Source organism: Bos indicus x Bos taurus, chromosome 6 (genome assembly GCF_003369695.1).
Source record: "Bos indicus x Bos taurus breed Angus x Brahman F1 hybrid chromosome 6, Bos_hybrid_MaternalHap_v2.0, whole genome shotgun sequence".
Classification (NCBI taxonomy): domain Eukaryota; kingdom Metazoa; phylum Chordata; class Mammalia; order Artiodactyla; family Bovidae; genus Bos; species Bos indicus x Bos taurus.
Window position 1 is genome coordinate 71,774,677 of NC_040081.1, and position 22,087 is coordinate 71,796,763.

The following is a 22,087-nucleotide window of genomic DNA, read 5'->3' on the forward strand; positions in this document are numbered from 1 at the left end:
GGACTTGCCCTCCAAAATTGGGAAATGGGGAAAAAAAATAGGCAACCAGTGTCAATCCTTACTGGCATCAGAGCATGACTTCCATGGCAGCAGTTTTCTACAGTGGTATATCCCCTAAGCACTTTGTGATTTTTATAAGGGACCTGAGTTCTCTCGAAAAAGTTGGCTTAAAGCTCAACATTCAGAAAACGAAGATTATGGCATCTGGTCCCATCACTTCATGGGAAATAGATGGGGAAACAGTGGAAACAGTGTCAGACTTTATTTTTGGGGGATCCAAAATCACTGCAGATGGTGACTGCAGCCATGAAATTCAAAGATGCTTACTCCTTGGAAGGAAAGTTATGACCAACCTAGACAGCATACTGAAAAGCAGAGACACTACTTTGCCAACAAAGGTCCGTCTAGTCAAGGCTATGGTTTTTCCTGTGGTCATGTATGGATGTGAGAGTTGGACTGTGAAGAAAGCTGAGCACTAAAGAATTGATGCTTTTGAACTGTGGTGTTGGAGAAGACTCTTGAAGAGTCCCTTGGACTGCAAGGAGATCCAACCAGTCCATTCTAAAGGAGATCAGCCCTGGGTGTTCTTTGGAAGGAATGATCCTAAAGCTGAAACTCCAGTACTTTGGCCACCTCATGCGAAGAGTTGACTCATTAGAAAAGACTCTGATGCTGGGAGGGATTGGGGACAGGAGGAGAAGGGGATGACAGAGGATGAGATGGCTGGATGGCATCACCGACTCGATGGACGTGAGTTTGAGTGAACTCTGGGAGTTGGTGATGGACAGGGAGGCCTGGCATGCTGCGATTCATGGGGTCGCAAAGAGTCGGACACGACTGAGCGACTGAACTGAACTGAACTGAGTTCTCAAAAGAGTTCAAGTGCATTTCTGGTTAGCCCTCTGCAAATCATCCTACTTGCCTTCATTTTAATAAACTTTGTTGCATGTGAGAGAACAGGGTGCATTATCGCTAGGTCAGGTAGTTACTCATAATCCAGGCTTTGTGCTCTGTGACCATCGTCTGCCATGAGGCTTGTGGGAAAGGCTGAAAACCATTGTGACTTGAGACCATTTTTCTAACTGGTCCTCTCTTTCCGTCTCAGTAGCTGAGTCGAGACCCAGGTGGAGTCAGTATCTTCTGACACTCCCAAGTCTCCCTTGCTGGATCCATACTGTATGATGAAGCACTGTCCTCGTGGCCTTTGCTCAGCTGGCTTTATTTCTGTGTTGGCGAGTGAGCAATAATGTATCGGCCACTTTTCCAGCTGTGTGATCTGGTAGGTATTGAGTGGGAGATGATGGTAACTTGGACGTTGAAATAAAATCGCATTTTGGTTTTCCAGAGTTATATATGGAGAAGGCAATGGCACCCCATTCCAGTACTCTTGCCTGGAACATCCCGTGGATGGAGTAGCCTGGTGGGCTGCAGTCCATGGGGTCGCTAAGAGTCGGACATGACTGAGCAACTTCACTTTCACACTTTCACTTTTCACTTTCATGCATTGGAGAAGGAAATGGCAACCCACTCCATTGTTCTTGCCTGGAGAATCCCAGGGATGGGGGAGCCTGGTGGGCTGCCGTCTATGGGGTCTCACAGAGTCAGACACGACTGAAGCGACTTAGCAGCAGCAGCAGCAGCAGAGTTACTGCTGAGTTAATGGATCTCAGCTTCTCTCCTCTCTCTCAGGAGTTGGGAGACTTCCAGTTCCTAACTGGGAGAGGAACTCACCAGAGAGTTCTGTTGTGAAATTCGGGAGGGGATTTTGCATCAGATGTCTCACACTTACAGCATCCCACAGTATTTTCTCATGATAAAATGGGGGAGTGGATTCTGTGAGGCTGAGGATAATTCTGTAGGTACCCCCCCAAATAACTAAGTAAATGAATAAAACATCCCAGTAGCCCCAGATGTGGAATTAATCTTCCAAGTGACAGCAGGGCTGTGGGATCACATTAGAGAATACTTAGCTGGTGGTCCTCATGCAGCCTCTTCTTACATACAGACCAGGAGCATGATTGTTTCTCACTCCAAAGTCAGAAGCATCACAGAGGGCAGCCCAGTGCAATTTGTTTTCAGAGAGCTTCTTTCACTCAGGTTATTCGAAAAATATTTATTGAAATAATTCATCCTGAGAGCTGATGCTTTACTAGGCAAAATGTACATTTAAGGGACCTGGTGTTGTTCATACATGAAAGACTCTGTTTTAAACTTTGGATAATTCATCTGCTCTGTTTTCAGGGAGCTAGAAGTTCAGCTCAGCCAGGAAATATTTATTAAGTGCCTCATTCTTCCACCACCATTAGGTGCAGGGAAGCAGAGGGCCCTGCTCTCATGGAGCTTGCAGTCTGTTTGGAGAGGGAACAACAGCATGGATTTTTAGAATTAAAATGTAGTCAAGGCTCAGTGCATTATTTAGAGACACTAAATTTTGCCAAAAGCACCAGGTCCCTACCTTGACAGTTGTCTTTCAGAGTCTGCTAAAGCCTCCATTTCCACAAAGTCCTCTTGGATTGTGTTGGAGGGAGGAGGAGGAGGATTCCTCTTGGAACGTGTCTATTTGCCTTTTACCCCAAAGCCTGGCAGCATCCTGGAGTTAGTGTAATTATTAGGATGTAGGTTGGTTTCTCAGAAAAGGAAATGGCAACCCACTCCAGTGTTCTTGCCTGGAGAATCCTGTGGACAGAGGAGCCTGGTGGGCTGCCATAGTCGGACACGACTGAAGCGATTTAGCAGCAGTAGCAGCAGCAGGTTGGTTTCTAGCCCTCCTTGAAAAAAAGAGAATGCCTCATGTCATGGTTATTTGAACTCTAATTTTAAATTGTGCATGTTTCTATTATTGCCTGTATAGCTGATATATTACAAACATTACTTGTTTATATGTTTGTCTAGAACTGTAGGCAACTGGAAAGAGGGTTAGCATTACTTTCTCGCTATCTGGAACACTGCCACATGGCAGTGAGATTAAATATGTTCTGGGATTGGGGTGAGATAGGATCAAGAAGCCTTATGTACATCTTCTGAATAAGTCTGAATTACTCTGAAAAATACCTAAAATTAAATTTTTTTTCTCATTAAATATATCCTTACATTCCCTTTTCCTCTTTATTTTCTTCTTTCTCCCATTTTGCACCCTATTTCCCACTCTTCTCCTTTCTCTTCCTCATCTCTTTTCTTTTTTTAGTAGCAACTAAGAAATGGTACTTAAAGGTCATAACATATCCATTCATCAGTTCAATGAATTTCTTAATACTATCACTATAATTCCTAATTTTTTTTGAATACTTACTATATGCTCACATTCTGCTAAATGATTTATATGCAGTATTTAACTCTTATAAATCAGTAAGCTTTGTATTATTGTTATTCATGGTTTATAGACAAGAGAACAGAAACTTAGGAGACTGGGAAACTTGCCCAGAGTCTTATTTCTAGTAAGTAAGTGAATTGAGACTCAAACTCAGGATCTTATTTCAGAGCTCATCTGCCTCCTGTAGAGGGAGTGTTCAGTCAAGAAGCATCACCAAGACACACATTTGAAACGCAGCAAAAATGGTTGAGATCATGGTATTTGGAATTAGACAGACTTGGTTTGAATCTCAGCACTGCCACTTATTAGCCATGTAACACTGGAAAAATCATTTCACCTCTCTGAGCCTCAGTTTCCTCACCTATAAATGTGAAAAATAATAACTTATTGAATGGTTGTGAGATATTACATGTAAAACTTCAAGCCTGGCACATAGCCAAAGTTTAACAAAGTTTACAAGAGTTGACTCATTGGAAAAGACTCTGATGCTGGGAGGGATTGGGGGCAGGAGGAGAAGGGGACGACAGAGGATGAGATGGCTAGATGGCATCACTGACTCAATGGACGTGAGTCTGAGTGAACTCCGGGAGTTGGTGATGGACAGGGAGGCCTGGCGTGCTGTGATTCATGAGGTCTCAAAGAGTCGGACACGACTGAGCGACTGAACTGAATTGAACTGAACAAGTTTTATTCTTTATGGTAAAAAAAAAAAAAACAAAAAAAAACAAAAAACAATACCATTTACTCCTCTGCTAGCAACTTCATTTTCTTACAATCATATTTTGAAATAGTCTTTTAAGGGTCCTCTGTAACCACTGGGAATTTAGCATTAAGAGTATCTAAAGATTCCTTGAATCCATTGATATCTGCACCTGTGTGATTCTAGGGGCTAGTGACAAGTTCTGAAATTTCCCACATGACTTGTGAAGGAGTCTAATACAGTACTTCTGTTCAGCAGTTCCAGAATGATCTCCTTCATTCTTTTGCCTAATATCCTAGTGCTTCATCAATACTTTGGATATCAGTCTAGGAGAGGAATCCTGGGAAGAGTGATGGAGAGGAGCAGGATATTCCTCAGTGGTCCGTCTTCTGATCAGAGTGCCTCCCTGACTAGATGGCTGGACATCAGGCTCAGAGGCAAGAGACCTGATTTCTTCACTCACTTGGCATCTGACCTTATTCAGCTAACTTCCCAAGTAGTGACTTAATTGTCACTCCCAGCTCCTTGAAATTGTTCTGAGAAAGGAATTTGAAAAATAAAGTGATGTGATTCAGCAAAAATGAATCTTGTGCTAGCTGATTGGATTTCCTGCATGAAATTTTATATTGAGAGTAAAGAAGGTACAAAAGGTGAAACGTAATACCTTTTTAAAAGTTGTTTCCCAAATTAGGAGTTTTTAAGTTATGCTTCAAAACCAAGCTCAGCAGCCACAAAGGTGCAAGTTTAATGAAACTTTCTTCCTTTTTTAATTCAGCAGTGGAAGATTTTATAGAATGACCAAAGCCAAAGTAGAGTGTAGTATGAACATCAGCTTTGGCTTTGGCAGTGTCAGGGAGCTTATTTAATTGCTTTAGCAGCTGTTAGCTTGTTTTTGAATGTATTACTTTCTCTCATTTAGCCAGCATGCCTACCACATATGCAATGGCTTGTGTTGATAAACAGTTGTTGACTCTTGCATTGAAATGCATGCCTGGTTTACTGGAAAGTGTGTTAATTTTTTTATTAGCATTTCTCAAGTATTTTTGACTTGATCTGGAGCAAGAAATACATCTTATATCAGAACATATGTGTGCACAAAGTTGTGTATACCCACAGACATAAACACACATATATAAGCTAGAGACAAGAGTTTTCTGAAATCATACTCATCCTGTTTTGTATTTTATTCCACTCTCTTCTCTTTTCTACTTAGTTTTAAAGGACTCTGAATTCTACTAAACTGAATGTGGGGTCTACTACTAAGTGGGCTATCACTCACTATGTACAGGACACTGGCCTTAGGATTCCCTTCATCCAAACTTCCCTAGCATCACCAGCCCCTGAGGGAAGACGTTGTATCTTCTTTTCAGCTGACCCATGGTACACACATACCGCCATCACCACTGTCAGTAAAACCTTTGGACCATCAAGTAGGGTAGTGTTAGTCGCTCAGTCATATCTGACCCTTTGCAACCCCATGGACAGTAGCCCACCAGGTTCCTCTGTCCATGGAATTTTCCAGGCAAGAAAACTTGAGTGGGTTGCCATTCCCTTCTCCAGGGTATCTTCCCAACCCAAGGATCAAACTTGGGTCTCCTGCATTGTAGGCAGATTCATTACCATCTGAGCCACCAGGGAAACCCAGTAGAGAGAGCCCTATGAACCGTTACCAGGATGCTTTCTTCTAACAAGTCCTCTACCTTTTTCTCATAGGAGACCAGAATCTTGAAAACGTCTTGAATTTTGAAAAACAACTTATCCTCCTCCTAAATTTTGAGTTCCTATTAGCTGGTGTCAGGAACTCAAAAATTCCTGTGATATGCCAGTGCCAGCTCAGTGCTGCAGGACTGCAGTCAATATGGTTGATCAGTCAGTGTCCCAGATCTGCACTCATCACCATGGAAAGGGACTCTTGCAGAGGTAGCAAGGACCTGTGCTAGACAGAATAACACTGCTTCTCCACAGATGGGCTGAGTTAGTAGACAGGACATAAAGTTGTAGTATTATTAAGTACAGTAAGAATCCAGATAGGGCATGCATTCCTTAATACACAGCTAAGAAAAGCAGACAGGCAAATGCAAGTCTAGCAGAATCTGAATATTGTTGTTCAGTTGCTCAGTCGTGTCCGACTTTTTGTGACCCCCATGGACTGCAGCACGCCAGGCTTCCCTGTCCTTCACCATCTCCCGGAGTTTGCTCGAATTCATGTCCATGGAGTTGGTGATGCCATCCAACCTTCTCATTCTCTGTCGCCTCCTTCTGCTCTCAGTCTTTCCCAGCATCAGGGTCTTTTCCAATATACTGGGGTAGAATTGGTCAGCAACTAAAGCTGTCTCCATTTGTATCACTGGCCCATAAATCTAAGATTGTCTGGGACCCATCTGACTTTGTCCTTCAGAACTTAACAGGAACCCTGAGTGCCTAATATAATCCCTGAAATCTCAGAAGTGTGTCTGAAGGCTTTTTCCCTCCAGAAAAAGTTTTTCCCAGAGTTGAGGCTCACATTAGTTACTTTTCTTAGAAAACCTCACTGAGTCAGACCCAGGATGGCAGTGGGGTGATGGGGTTGGGGATTCAGGTTCTAGGATTGTGACACTGTTTCTTCTCCATCAGCATTGGCATTCCTAGGAATGGGAACCTGGATTTTGACACAAAGAAATGGAATGACTTGGCTCTCTTTTTGCCAACTTGCAGACTACGTTATTGCTTCTTCCAAAGCCTGAAGGTCCTTAATTTTGCAAAATAAGTATGATAGTAACAAAACCAGTGTAATTAGGAGACAAACCAGGAATGGAGAAAATATAATGAATATAATTAACAGATAACTTATGAAAAGAGAGGTTTTATGAGCCAGAATATATTCTAACTTCACCAACATTTTTTTTAAAAAAAGATTTATTTATTTGTTTTCAGCTGTGCTAGGTCTTCATTGCTACATGTGGGCTTTCTCTAGTTACGTGTGGGGGCTGCTCTTGGTTGTGGTGCATGGGCTTCTCATTGTGGTAGCTTTTGTTGCAGAGTGCAGGCTCTAGAGCGTGGGCTCAGCAGTTATGGCACATGGGCTTTGTTGCTCTGCAGCATGTAATGTCTTTCCAGACCAGGGATCGAACTGGTGTCCCTTGCATTGAAAGGCAGAGTCTTAACCACTGGACCACCAGGGAAGCCCCTGAAGTTCACTGACATTTTAAAGAAATGATTCTTAGAGTTTTAAAACAGAGAGGGACCCTCATATAGAGCTTAGGTGCTTCATTTTGCAGATGTGGAAACTGAGGTCCCAAGAAGCTAGAAAATGGCAGCAGTGACCAAATAAACCCAGATCTTCAAGATTGGAGGGGTTGTTTCCCTGCATTTACATAACCTCTTGAGATGAAGAGCATCTCTCCTTATTATTGAGAAATAGTACACACACAAAAAAATCACAGGTTTAGCCACTGTTAGACTTGGTGAAGGCAATGGCAACCCACTCCAGTACTCTTGCCTGGAATATCCATGGACAGAGGAGCCTGGTGGGCTGCAGTCCATGGGGTCGCTAGGAGTCGGACACGACTGAGCGACTTCACTTTCACTTTTCACTTTCATGCATTGGAGAAGGAAATGGCAACCCACTCCAGTGTTCTTGCCTGGAGATTCCCAGGGACAGGGGAGCCTGGTGGGCTGCCGTCTCTGGGGTCGCACAGAGTCGGACACGACTGAAGTGACTTAGCAGCAGCAGCAGACTTGGTGGTGCTAAAACAAACAAACCAAAAAGCAGCAGTATTTGCCCAGAGGGCTGTGTTTAGGAAATAAAATCTGAGCCATAACGTTTTTGGTTCAGGAGTGACCTTTGTGTTCGCAGTAGAGCTCCTGTGACTCTCCTGGAAGGCTGTGGACAGTGAGTTATGTGGGAAACATTTGCATTTCTAAGGTGTTTGTAACCCCTGAACCTAGATTACCTTACAAAATGATGCCCAACCATAAAAGGACAAAGGACACCTTTGAGGTTTCTCTCCAACTTCCGCATCACGTGAACCCAGGGATTATTAGTCAAAGAGATAATACATCCCAGACACTGGAGGAAATTTAAATCACCTTCCCTTGGACTCTCAGGATTGGGCTGTCGCTTATTCTACCAGTATCTGGTGCACGAACTAATGGAAAGTTTCTATAAAACACAGTGGTTGTGTCTTTTTTGTCTCCCCAGAATAGGACATTGCCAGGGTGAATCTATTACCTGTCTGAGCTATTGTCCAAGGTTTAGTCTAGGTATGAGAAACCTGCTGGGAGGGCAGTGATTCTCAAAGGACCGCCTCATCCCCACAAAATGCTCTCCAGGGAGAACAGAGTAGAATCAAAAGAAATAAATGTGGTATTGGTGCAAAGGAAGGGGTTCAGATCAAAGAAGAATAGCCTGACAGGACTGCCTGACACAATCTGGAGTACTGACACAGACTATATAATTCCATTTGAAAATCTTTTAAAACAGTATTTTTTTCTGTTTCCAGAAATGATATCACAGTAGTTCTACCCATAGATGCTTCCCTTGTGGCTCAGCTGGTAAAGAATCTGCCTGCAATGTGAGAGACATGGGTTCAATCCCTGGGTTGGAAAGATCCCCTGGAGAAGGGAAAGGCTATCCACTCCAGTATTCTGGCCTGGAGAATTCCAAATGAGGGTTCGATCCCTGGGTTGGGAAGATCCCCTGGAGGAGGGCATGGCAACCCACTGTAGTATTCTTGCCTGAAGGATCCCCATGGACAGAAGAGCCTGGCAGGCTACAACCCACAACATCATTTTTAATCAAGGAACTTGAGAGGCCCCGGCTTGTGGAATTCATTGGTCTTGTTTGTGCTCCCCATCATCCTGTAGCAGCTGGCTTGATATCATACTGCAGTGGCTTTGAAGACTCAATTATATAGTGCTAGTGACATAGCCAGAGAAGGCAATGGCACCCCACTCCAGTACTCTTGCCTGGAAAATCCCATGGATGGAGGAGCCTGGTAGGCTGCAGTCCACGGGGTCGCTAAGAGTCGGACACGACTGAGCGACTTCACTTTCACTTTTCACTTTCATGCAAAGAAACACAACCAGCTGAGGTCCTTGCTGAGGGCAAAAGCAATGGGTAGTGGAAGAAGATAGCTATGATCAAACCAGTATTGTAAACCAATCATCAGTCAATTAAAAATAAATATTAAAAAAAAGAAGATAGCTCTGAAGACCACATGACTGTTGCAGAAACAACCCATACTAGTTATGGGTACTTCTTCCTTATTTTGTTATGAATATGTTTCTCTGTACAGTAACAAAATATGTTTTCCTATCTCATTTCCTATCTCATTTCCTTGGAGAAGGAAATGGCAACCCACTCCAGTGTTCTTGCCTAGAGAATCCCAGGGATGGGGGAGCCTGGTAGGCTGCCGTCTATGGGGTCACACAGAGTCGGACATGACTGAAGCGACTTAGCAGCAGCAGCAGCAGTGACATAATGTTACCTTGGGGGGCTGGGACAGTGTCTTCTAGGTTATGATATATGTTCTGTGTCAGTGTCCAATATGTAGTAATGTCTCTCTCATAGCCAGGCTTCATTGGTCCAGGAATCAATGGGTGGAAATGGAAATGGCTTCATTGTCTGTGATCCACTAGGAAAATTAATCTTCCTGTTCCCTTGACCTCAAGTTCTGTTTGTCTAGAGTTCTTAGTTACAGTAGGAGGATTACTTCCATCAGTAGACACAGCAGTGATTCCAGGAGACTACATAGTGAATTGTTGAGATTCACATGGTCCCTGTGGGTTCCTCCTGCTTCTCATTCAATGGGCAAGGAAGAGAGTTACTGTATGGGATGCAGTGATTGACTCTGATTATCAAGGGAAAATTGCTGCTACTGTATAATGGAAGCAAGGAAGAGTGTGTCTGGACTCCTGGAAATCCCTTAGGGCATATTAGTATTCCCACATCCTGTGGGGTAATCAAAAACTACAACAGCCCAGTTTGGGACAGCTAATGGACCAGGTTCTAAAGGTGTGAATCAACTCACCAGGCAAAGAAACACAACCAGCTGAGGTCCTTGCTGAGGGCAAAAGCAATGGGTAGTGGAAGAAGATAGCTATGATCAAACCAGTATTGTAAACCAATCATCAGTCAATTAAAAATAAATATTAAAAAAAAGAAGATAGCTCTGAAGACCACATGACTGTTGCAGAAACAACCCATACTAGTTATGGGTACTTCTTCCTTATTTTGTTATGAATATGTTTCTCTGTACAGTAACAAAATATGTTTTCCTATCTCATTTCCTATCTCATTTCCTTGGAGAAGGAAATGGCAACCCACTCCAGTGTTCTTGCCTAGAGAATCCCAGGGATGGGGGAGCCTGGTAGGCTGCCGTCTATGGGGTCACACAGAGTCGGACATGACTGAAGCGACTTAGCAGCAGCAGCAGCAGTGACATAATGTTACCTTGGGGGGCTGGGACAGTGTCTTCTAGGTTATGATATATGTTCTGTGTCAGTGTCCAATATGTAGTAATGTCTCTCTCATAGCCAGGCTTCATTGGTCCAGGAATCAATGGGTGGAAATGGAAATGGCTTCATTGTCTGTGATCCACTAGGAAAATTAATCTTCCTGTTCCCTTGACCTCAAGTTCTGTTTGTCTAGAGTTCTTAGTTACAGTAGGAGGATTACTTCCATCAGTAGACACAGCAGTGATTCCAGGAGACTACATAGTGAATTGTTGAGATTCACATGGTCCCTGTGGGTTCCTCCTGCTTCTCATTCAATGGGCAAGGAAGAGAGTTACTGTATGGGATGCAGTGATTGACTCTGATTATCAAGGGAAAATTGCTGCTACTGTATAATGGAAGCAAGGAAGAGTGTGTCTGGACTCCTGGAAATCCCTTAGGGCATATTAGTATTCCCACATCCTGTGGGGTAATCAAAAACTACAACAGCCCAGTTTGGGACAGCTAATGGACCAGGTTCTAAAGGTGTGAATCAACTCACCAGGCAAAGAAACACAACCAGCTGAGGTCCTTGCTGAGGGCAAAAGCAATGGGTAGTGGAAGAAAATAGCTATGATCAAACCAGTATTGTAAACCAATCATCAGTCAATTAAAAATAAATATTAAAAAAAAGAAGATAGCTCTGAAGACCACATGACTGTTGCAGAAACAACCCATACTAGTTATGGGTACTTCTTCCTTATTTTGTTATGAATATGTTTCTCTGTATAGTAACAAAATATGTTTTCCTATCTCATCATCAAACATAAGATGTTTTAATAATAACTTTGTATCTCAGTGGGGCTTCCCTGTTGGCTAAGACAGTAAAGAGTCTGCTTGCAATGCAGGAGACCCAGGTTCGATCCCTGGGTCAGGAAGATCCCCTGGAGAAGGGAGTGGCAACCCACCCCAGTGTTCTTGCCTGGAGAATTCCATAGACAGAGGAGCTTAGCGGGCTGCAGTCCATGGGGTTGTGAAGAGTTAGACACAACTGAGCAACTAACACTTTCACTTTTTACTTTATATCTCAGTATATAAGTTATAGGAGAAGTGTGAGCATTGCCCAAGGACTTTGAACTTCTTCTGCGGAATGGGTGTTTTCAGATGTACGTAGGATAGCTGTATCATGTCAGTGAAAGTATGACTTTGTTATTGGCTTTATTTGGAAATGAAGTGTGGTGTGAGTGTGCATGAGAGCCAAGTTGAGAGGGTGGAGTGTGATGATCATTTTGTTGCTGTGTCAACTTGGCTAGGGTATACTCCCCAGTTATTTAATGAAACAAATGTTTAATTAAACTGTTGCTGTGAAGATATTTTGTATGTAATTAAAGTCTGTAATCAGTTGACTTTAAGCAAGGGAGATTATTCAGGATAATCTGCGTGGGCCTGATTCTATACATTGAAAGACCTTAAAAAGAGCTGAGGCTTCTCTGAGAAAAGAAATTCCACCTGTGAAGCAGCAGCAGACTCGAGCCTGCTCTTCCTAAGGAGTTGCCCTGTGGGTTCAAACTTGCTTAGCCAGCCTGCACCTGGCATAAGCCAATTTTTTGCAATAAATCTCTTAATGGATCTTACATGCACACACACACGTACACATACACACACTCATGCACGCCTGTGTAAAAACACCTCCTGCTGGTTCTGTTTCTCTGATTAAACCCTGACTGATACAGCCTGAGATGTCCCTAAAACTTTCTTTACTCACTAGTGCTGCCTGCTGGGCCCCAGGCAGATCCTACAGGTGTTGGGTGTTTAGATAGCATGTGTTGAATTGAAATGAATTTAAGGTGTTCAGCCCTTGGGTAGAGGTATCCTTTGAGGTAGTTTGCTACTGCACTAAATTGCAGAGCAAGGTAGCAGGCAGCTCCCCCACCAGTATTTCCCTCTCAGAGTTGGGTGTTGATTCACAGCACCCTCTGAAACTCAAGTGACAGAAATTGGCAGTGAAAAGAACCACCACCCACACGTCTTCTAGTATGTGGGAGAAATGTGGCCAAACACTGAGACTTCACATTAAAAATTATGTCTGCCTCTGTAACTGTTTCTCAGTATTATTTAGTTTCTCTTGTGAATTATTGTGAAATCTGTACAAGGAGGCTCTGAGAGTCCAATGGGAAAAACTGGGAAAATTAAAAATTGGTTTTGAGAAACAAAGGACCCAAGAAGCAGCCAAGAAATTACATTTTCTTTGGTTGGTCCTTGCATAGATCTAGTAAGTACAGTACAAACCTGTTTCAGTATGTTTTCCTTAGTATGTGCAGTGAGTTCTACTATCACATGACGTATGTGTTGCTAAAAATCAATAAGGTATGCTGAATCACAAAGGGAGAACCAGGGACTCATTGGAAAGTGGGAGAGCAGCACAACACAAAAAAATTATCTGTGCCATATTTAAGAGGGTAGGCACTAATTAAAAAAAGGTATCACAGTTTTACACATGTTAAATGGTCATGAAATAAACCAATACTGTAATGTATATGGTATTCTACCTTGAAAAAGACCTAGAGTTTTCTTGTGGATTGGAGTATTGGAGGGCTGCACCTTGTGAGTTGCTGTGAGGCTGTGGAAGGAACACAGCGGCAACACCACATGTGCACGGGTTTGTCTCAAAGCACAGGTGGCCATCTGGGGGAACTGGTAGACGTTTGAGGTGTATGTGGGTGGAGGTTTTGTGTGTTCCTACACACCTCATTTCAGCAGAGTGCAGTTTTCCAAGCGTTCACCTGCCGCTGGTCATGGATGAGATAGCATGTATCAGTCACATTGGAGCAAATTTGCATTTTCAAAACAAGTGTGATTGTGAGACTGACTGTACTGCCTAAAGAGATCACCACCTCCTATCTGTACTTTCAAACTCCCAAAGGTTCTTTGTCAGTTTGGTGCAAAATTCATTTATTAACACTAAGATGAATATAAATGTTTTCCAGAAACACTGGATTTGATTGTAAAGTGCTGTCACATACACCCGTGGGGTTTTAACATGCCTCTATATAGGAAATGGCAACCCACTCCAGTCTTCTTGCCTGGAGAATCCCATGGACAGAGGAGCCTGGTGGGCTACAGTCCACGGGGTCGAAAAGAGTCGGACATGACTGAGCGACTTCACTTTCTTTCACTTACACAGTCTGAAAACTTCTGATTTCCAAAGCACATCTGACTCTAATGGAACAGTTGATCTGTATATCGAGTGTCTGTTTTGTGTCAGGCATTGTGTTAGGACATGGTACACAGCAATTGCCTGAATCCTGTAATTTTACTAACTTAAGAGGAATCCTGCAGTGCTTCTCTTAATTCTGGAACATCAGAATACTTAAAAAGATCACTAGAGCTACACTCTAGTAAACTCCTGTTTACTGAGCAGTGTGCTCTGGAATTTAGGGGAGAAATTTAGAGTGTATGAATATAGGACCTAAAGAAACTACAAGACATTTGAAAGAGATAATGAAGACATTGTTTCCCAGAGTATTCAGAGGAGCGCTAGTCATGATGGATGTTCAGAAAGTCAAGTTTGGGCAGCACTGCATATTCGCTGCTCTTCTGGAGCACAATACTTGGTATCAGCATATTAAAAACCCTGAAAGGTCCCATAGTGAAGAAACAAGTTTAACTTTGTTTTGCATGGATTCTCAAGTGGACTGGTCTTTGAATAAGAACCTGGTACTGACCCACAGAGCACAGTCTGAGAAACTCCAGACTAAGACACGATGTTCTAAATGAACTAAGAGAGGAAATTCTGTTTCTCATTTGGAAGGGTGTTATATAAATCCAATGCAGAGAAATTGTATGCTTTTATTATTTTCGGTTTAGAAATGAAAATGTAAGAGTTGCATCCTCATGACAAGTGGAAAAATGAATCAGATTTGCTTGACTTGCCCAGTGGTTTTTAATTTTTAGAGTCTTCTGTATAAACTAGTAATTATACTGATGTAGCCATCAAATGGTATGTAATTATATCCATGAAATAATAGATAGTGAGCACTTTTTTAAATGAAAAAAAAAATCCCCTTAAGTAATTATTAGATGATGAAAGTAAATTAATTCAATTCAGTACTTAAAGAATGAAAATTATTGTGATCCCTGAAGCAGTGTATATGCAGATATAGGTTCTTTCATGTGAAAAATTATGGCAGAAAAATGCTGAAATATTAAGAAAATGTGATACCCGCTGCTTTTTCTCCTATAAACTCAGTCTTACCATTTTAAGATGGTAAATATCCACAGAGGCTGGTAAGCAGATGTTTCATAGCTAGCAAGACATGGGATCAGGATTCAGGCCAGCTACACGCACTCTCATCTCTAGGGCCCACACACTTAACCCCTAACTAGAGCCGCAGTCAGTAAGAAAAAACAAATTTAGGTAGAAATAATACTTATTTCTTCTCCTTTCTCTCCTTTCCCCACTGCCCTAACCACCCAACAAGAGTAAATTTCTGTGGTAAAGTTGTAAAATGCCATCCTAAATATTCTAATGCTAGAGAATATTTTGCTATGTCCTACTCCTTCTGTATGACTGTTGTATTTTGGGAGTATTTATATTAGCATTGCAGAAGTTGTCTGTTTTGCTACATTATGAAAACTGCTTTGATTTTTTAGGCCCATCTGTACAAAAATATTCACAATAGCAATTGGCGTTATTTGTCAAGAAAATAGCTGCTAGTGATGACCACTCACTTAATCTAATTAATTCTGTGGTGGAGACAGACTGTTGATACAGCTGCGAAATCATATATTGATCATAAAATAGTTTGATGAAGGATATGTACAGACAGATGTTCAGGTTTTCATGATGGTTGTTGTGGTATAGAATTGCAAATGCTTCATAAAATGTAGGTACTTGCCTTTTTGATATGGAAGATCTTAGACTTAAACATTGAGAATAAAACTGGGGAGTCAAGTAAATAAGAGTATAACTCCTTACCTGATTTATAAAATTTTATTCCCTATTAAGATTGCTTTTTCATACTCTTCACACCTAGACAGCATATTAAAAAGCAGAGACATTACTTTGCTGACAAAGTCCATATAGTCAAAACTGTGGTTTTTCTAGTAGTTTCATGTATGGATATGAGGGTTGGACTTTTAATAAAAAAGGCTGAGTGCCGAAGAATTGATGCTTTTGAACTGTGGTATTGGAGAAGACTCTTGAGAGTCCCTCAGCCTGCAAGGAGATCAAATCAGTCAATCCTAAAGGAAATCAGTCCTGAATATTCATTGCAAGGACTGATGGTGAAGCTGAAGCTCCAATACTTTGGCCACCTGATGCAAAGAGCCAACTCATTAGAAAAGACCCTGATGCTGGGAAAGATTGAAGGCGGGAGGAGAAAGGGATGACAGAGGATGAGATGGTTGGATGGCATCACCAACTCAATGGACATAAGTTTGAGCAAGTTCTGGGAGATGGTGAAGGACAGGGAAGCCTGGCATGCTTCAGTCCATGGGGTTGCAAAGAGTCGAATACCACTGAATGACTGAACAACAACAGCATTGAGGTTGTTTGGTCATAGTCTGCTGTCTGAATACTGGGTGGGCCTAACTGCTAATTGCAATTACTAAGTTTTTTTCTAAAGTTAATCTTGGAAAATTAGTTAAATGACACAGTCAATAATAAAATAATCATAAAAGTAAACTTTTGAATTTTATTTAAAATGTAAAGATATTTCCAACAGGAACATTAATTGTGGAAATGGGGACGGGGGAAATTTTGTTTAATAATTGAGATGTCACTTAAAGACTTTGAAGCAGACTTCTAATGAAAGCTTCTGTGTTATGATTCCTCCTCTGAAGAGAGATTGGTGTTCCTAGGATTTAGAATCTTTTTTTTTTCTTTGTGGTAAGAGGAATGATTATTGGTTGCAGAGTTCAGGTAGGTTTTACTGTTCCTTTACTTTTTCCGGTAGTAAGGCATTGATGAAATAGTCTTCGCTGAGTAATTCTTGAGAAGGGTGCTATCTGACATCTGGACTTTGATACGTCTTGCACGATGATGTGTGTGGACTCAAGCCAAGTGATAACCCATATAATATGCAGCACAAAGTGCTAGGCTGGTTGGTTTACAAACAGTCCTTAAATGGCCAGCTCTGCAGAACAAGTCACCCGAAGGGGCCCTTTCTGTGCTTGCATGAAGCCCACCAAGTTCTCTGAGCTAAGGCTTCCATAGCCTGGTGTCCTCTCCCAGACTGTTCACTTTCTGTCTTCCTCATCAATATGATCAATGCAGCCAATATTTTATATGGTGGCTGCCACCATTCAAGACACTGAGGCATTACAAAGGCCCTCATCAGCCTTCTTGCCTGACCATGTAGACCAAGTTACCCATCAATTAAATAGCCATTCAAGAAACTGTCATTTAATTTGCCTTTAATTATAGATAACTCCCTTCGTTCCAGCTCAATTGAACCCCATCAAATCCACCTTAACTTTAGAGCAAGGGATGACTTTTTTCCTATCAGTAAATTCTAACAATCTAAAATTCTCTACGTAGCTTAAAAGCTTTATTTGTGGACCCAGGCTGGGGGTAATGATGTCATCATAACTGATATTTTTAGAACTTTACTATGGTCTTTTAGAATATTTCCAATTAGAAAACTTGGGGTTAGGTATTTCTACAGTGGGAAGAGAAGCAATTGATATAAAAGGAGAATTTTACCTCCTAAATAAATGAAATGTAGCGTAAGTTGCTGTTTGACCATTTACTGATGCCGTCGACCTAGAAATTAGATGTGATGTCAGTTACGTATTTTGAACCTTGGACAGTCATGGAGAAAGTACTGCACTCGTTTATTTCATCAGGCAGTGCCAAAGACCAGTTATACGGTCATGTAATAATACTTGTGGCACCTTACAGAATGTTATTAGTTTAAATTTTTAAGTTGACTCATTTTATAGAGAGTCAATTCTTTTTAAAAAAATATGTATTTTCGGCTTCCTTGGGTCTTAATTGTGGCACACGGGATCTTTTGTTGCGTCTCAGGTTTCTCTCCAGTTGCAGGATGTGGTCTTAGTTGCCCAGCGGCATGTGGGATCTTAGTTCCCTAACAAGGGATCCCCCCTGGAATCCCCTGCATTGGAAGGTGGATTCTTAACCGCTGGACCACCAAGGAAAACACGTGAAGTCAGTTCTTCCAACACTTACCTAATGTTCTGTGAAGGTCTTCAAAATCTACTGATTATAATTTTTAAAATTAGCCATTGGAGACTTTACTGATGAAAACCAAAAGTAGGTTTTGTGAAAATCTCTGAACTATATGCCTGAATAAATAATCACTGAAAACATTTTGAAATTAAACACTCCAATTTTTTTTTTGTTTTTAACCATTCTTAAATAATGTGATCTCAGTTACATTGCACATTTCCTTGTCTTTTAAATAATTTAACTCTTTTTGAGGACTACATGACTAACACAGTGCCTTATTTGCTATGTTATCAATCTCCTTTCCTTTTAAGGGGGATACAATATGTTATTTCAGGGATCGATGAAGTTTGAAGGTGTGTTTGCATCTATACTAAGGATCCCAGACTGTTATCTTTTTGTAATTGGTAATTATTCTTTATGCTTCCTCACTTTCTCTCACCACTGCTTAGGGCAAAGTAGTTTAAACCACTTCTTCCTCACATCAGATTTTCTGTGAACTCTTAGTAAGGCCATAACTGCAGATCACGAGAGGAAATGAGATGATTAGCCTTGTTTTGATACCCAGATCTCTGGACAGCAGAGGTCTGGGGACTTGACACCCAGATGGGGGCTCAGTCCTGTGTGTATTGTGCAGGTACTTTTCCATACATATGATGAACGTTCATCTCTCCTTTCCCCTCAAAGCTCCTGACTCCAGCTTCCAAGATATGTTTCCCATGACACAGACAAGTAATTTCATCTCTCTGGGCTCAGGTTTCTCATCCAGAAAACACAGATGTTTGCAGTATCTACTTCCCAGGTAGTTTTGAGGATAACTGAGGTACTATCTGTAAAGTTCTTACAGAAGTCATATGTGTGTCAGATATGTGCATGCTTAGTCATTCAGTCGTGTCTGACTCTTTGTTACACCTCTGTTCATGGAATTCTCCAGGCAAGAATACTGGAGTGGTTACCGCTTCTCTAGGGGATCTTCCTGACCCAGAGATCAAACCTGCATCTCCTGTGCCTCCTGCATTGCAGGCCGATTCTTTACCTGCTGAGCCAGCAGTCATACATAGATAGTAAAGATCAAATAATTAAAAAAAAAAAAAAAAAGATTGGCCTCTGGATAAATGACTAAGCTTTTGAAAGGAAAGATCTGAAAGGAAGCTTCTCCTAGTAGAGGCTGATTTACACTTTCTCTTCTGGGGTGTAGGAGTGGGGTAATTTAGAGGAATTCGTATATGAAGGAGCAGAACTGAAAGGTATTACCTAAAATATCTGTATAAAGTGCTGGCAGTAAGCCTGGGTCCTGACTGGATCTAATAATATATGGAAAGATGTTCATAACAGCTCCTCTGGGGCTCTTCATAGTATGTCTTAAAAGGAGACAAGAGGAATAAACTGCAAATATATGGGGATGGAGGGAATTGGGGGCAAAGCTTATGCCAAGAGTTAGCAGTTATCTTCTATTACCTAATAAAGGCTGAAAGAGAGTGATTCTCAGGGAAGATGATGTATGTATATATATAAAGTTATATGTGTATCTATCTTATGTATCTATATCTATATATAAAACCTTTTAACCGCCTAACTTAGGTGTTTTTCTCAGCATCTCCCACGGAGAGGGGCCCTGGCCATCTGCTTTGTTAAAGAAAGCAGGCACTGGCATCATGTAGCACACACAGGGGATGCCCTGCCGGCCAGCATGAAGCTTGGAAGCCCTCGGTGGTGCCCGTGGGGCAGAAGACCCTGCCCAGGGGCGCGTCGCCCCGGCAGCTGTGTGGCCCCGCTGCCCGAGGACCGTGCTGGCGCCGGGCCAGGTGGCTGTTGGCTCCGACGACCGCCCTTTGCCCCGGCTCGCAGCCCCGGTCATAATTCGCTCTAGGCTCAGAGGTGCAGCCTTGTCCAGCTGCAGCGTGTTTATCTTGTAATCCACAGACAAGAAGAAAGGAGGCAAATTCCAGCCTTTTAAGAAGTTGTTCGGCAAAAGGAAAAAGAAAGGCACGTCGGTATCCCAGGAGGCGTCTGCGGGGCGCAAGTGTCGCTCTCCCCCAAGTGTCAGCAATGGAACCTTCTCTTCCGACGAGGAGACCCTGGAGGGCAGTCTGAGGTAATCACTCACACTTTTTACCCCCAGACCTTCTGCGGAGTTCCGGGGTGGGGAGTGGAGTCCCAGGGGAGGCAGGGCCACCTTGGCACCTCCGGGAAGGTGGAGGATCGGGGTGCACGGGGTGCTTGCTCTACGCAGACACCTCGGGGAGCTGGCACATGGGTCTCACTTGCCGGGAGACCACCGGAGTCTAAGCCTTCCTCTTGCTGCCCTCGCCCTGGGAGGAACGTGGCAGCTCACTGCCTCAGCTCAACAAGCTTCCTTGGGCTGAAGGAAACTGTGTCCCCTGTCCCACTGCCTGGCAAGGGGAAAGGTTTCACACCCATGTTGAGTACACAGACTGCTGGGGCACAGGATGTCACCCTCATACCCCTGGCCATCTCTTGCAACTTCCAGAACCTGCCTCCAATGAGCTTTCAGTTTCTGCTCCTTGTTCTCTCTCCTCCTGTCTCCCCTGTTCTCTGCTCTCCTCCATCCCTTCTCCCTCTCCTCCTCCTTCTCTCTCTCTCCCTGTCTCTGCTCTCTCCTTCTCTCTCCCTGTCTCTGCTCTCTCCTCCTTCTCTCTCCCTGTCTCTGCTCCCTCCTCCTTCTCTCTGTCTCCCTGTCTCTTTTCTCTCCTTCTGTCTCTGTCCCTATCTCTACTCTCTCCCTCTCTCTCTCTCCCCCGTCTCTGCTCTCTCCTCCTTCTCTGTCTCCCTGTCTCTGCTCTCTCCTCCTCCTCTCTCCCTTTCTCCTCCTCTTAGAGCACACTACATCTGGCTGTGACAGTGTCAAGAACTTAGACAAGCAGGGTCAGGCAGTACTTTCTCACCTGAGTGCTGGGAATTGAAGTCAGAGATGGTTAAGCTGTGCTCCTGACAGCTCTGCAGTCAGCTCTCTGAGAAGCCCTTTCCCACTACCAGTTCTGGTTTGTTTGCCCTTGACAGCATTCCCCCAGCATCGGGAGCCTGGCTCCAGCAAAGAGCTTGTCGCTTTCTCTGGACGTTATTGATGGGCTTGTCTGTCTCTCTCACTCACCTGTCAGTTCTGTGAAGTCAGGGACCGGGTTTTATTCAGCCTCATCTTAGGCTCTTAGAAAGTGTTTCCTGTGAATGCTTGACAATGCATTAAGTACGTGTTGATGGCATAGATGATGTAATCTGTGATATTATTGTGTTTCAAGGACAAAGACAAAAACATCCTCAGTGGTCTGTCTGTGAGTATAGTGTTGTCAACTGCAGTTGAGCCCAGATTACAGAATCCTCAAGCAAGCCATCCACATTAAGCTTTACAGTGCCCACGACAACATTTGTTAGTTCCAAGTAATGCTGACTCCTTTTCTCCACAGGCCTGTTATTTGTTTTCCATTGTCTTTAGTAAGGAAACTACTGACCAAAGGAAACGATCTCACTGAAAGAGAACACAGCTAGCACCAAACTAAACCCAATTGCTGGAATGTCAGTACTGATGTAGAGTTGAGTATTGTTCAGCATGAATCAGTTTTGATTTTACTTCAGTTTCTTCCTTTGCAAAGTAAGACTGTGAAACTTTTTGCTTCACACATCAGAATGAGGTACAGATACTAAAATATGACTGAGTAGCGGTTTAATGCAAAATCTGAGCTCAAGTCTGGAAAGTTCTCCTTTAGAAGGACTGTCCTATGGAAGCACAACTTATCCTTTTTATAGCTCTGTCAAGTCTCTGATTTCTTGTTGAACTATATTAGACTCAGAAGACCCTAGACTCTGGTTCTCATCCCACTTAATTGGTATTCCAATTACCCTTAGGTTTTTTCCTTAAGGTTTAAAGTTTTACAAAGCCTTGGGGAAATCTACATTGGATCTAACAGCTACATTTCCATTAAATATATGTAATGTTACCTGTTCTTATTAATAAACCTATATTTATGAAACATATGCTGTATTTTAATTGTTTAACACATTTGTATAATACAGGAAGCTAGAAGGATAAACTTTGGATAGTGAGTTTTAAAATGGCTCGTTAAATATTTTTAAAATTAAAAAAATGGGAAAATAGAAGTTCCTTAAAATATATGTATTCCTGTTTTCTTCTCAGAAATTTTCTTTTTTAAATTATTCAGTTATTTACATATTTATTGCTGCTTTGGGTCTTCAGTGCTGCGGGCAGGCTTTCTCTAGTTGTGGCCAGCAGGGGCTGCTCTTCATTGCGGTGCACAGGTTTCTCATTGCGGTGACTTCTCTTGTTGCAAAGCACAAGCTCTAAGTGCTCGGGCTTCAGTAGGTGTGGCGCACGGGCTTGGTTGCTCCGAGTCATGTAGAATCTTCCCAGACCAGAGATTGAACTCACCCCTGTGTAGGGAGGCATATTCTTATCCATTGTACTACCAGGGAAGTCCCAGAAGTTTCCAACTGAAAAATA

General features: G+C 42.5%; 1 protein-coding gene across 2 annotated transcripts in view; it reads left to right on the forward strand.

The window, feature by feature from the left end:
• The window catches only part of KIAA1211 (KIAA1211 ortholog), a 277,640-nt gene that overhangs the window by 204,867 nt on the left and 50,686 nt on the right, over nt 1-22,087 (forward strand). For both annotated transcript variants that reach the window (XM_027544551.1, XM_027544552.1), the window contains exon 3: nt 19,537-19,708. The gene's annotated coding sequence lies outside the window, so the exon portion shown is untranslated. The remainder of the gene's footprint in view (nt 1-19,536; nt 19,709-22,087) is intronic.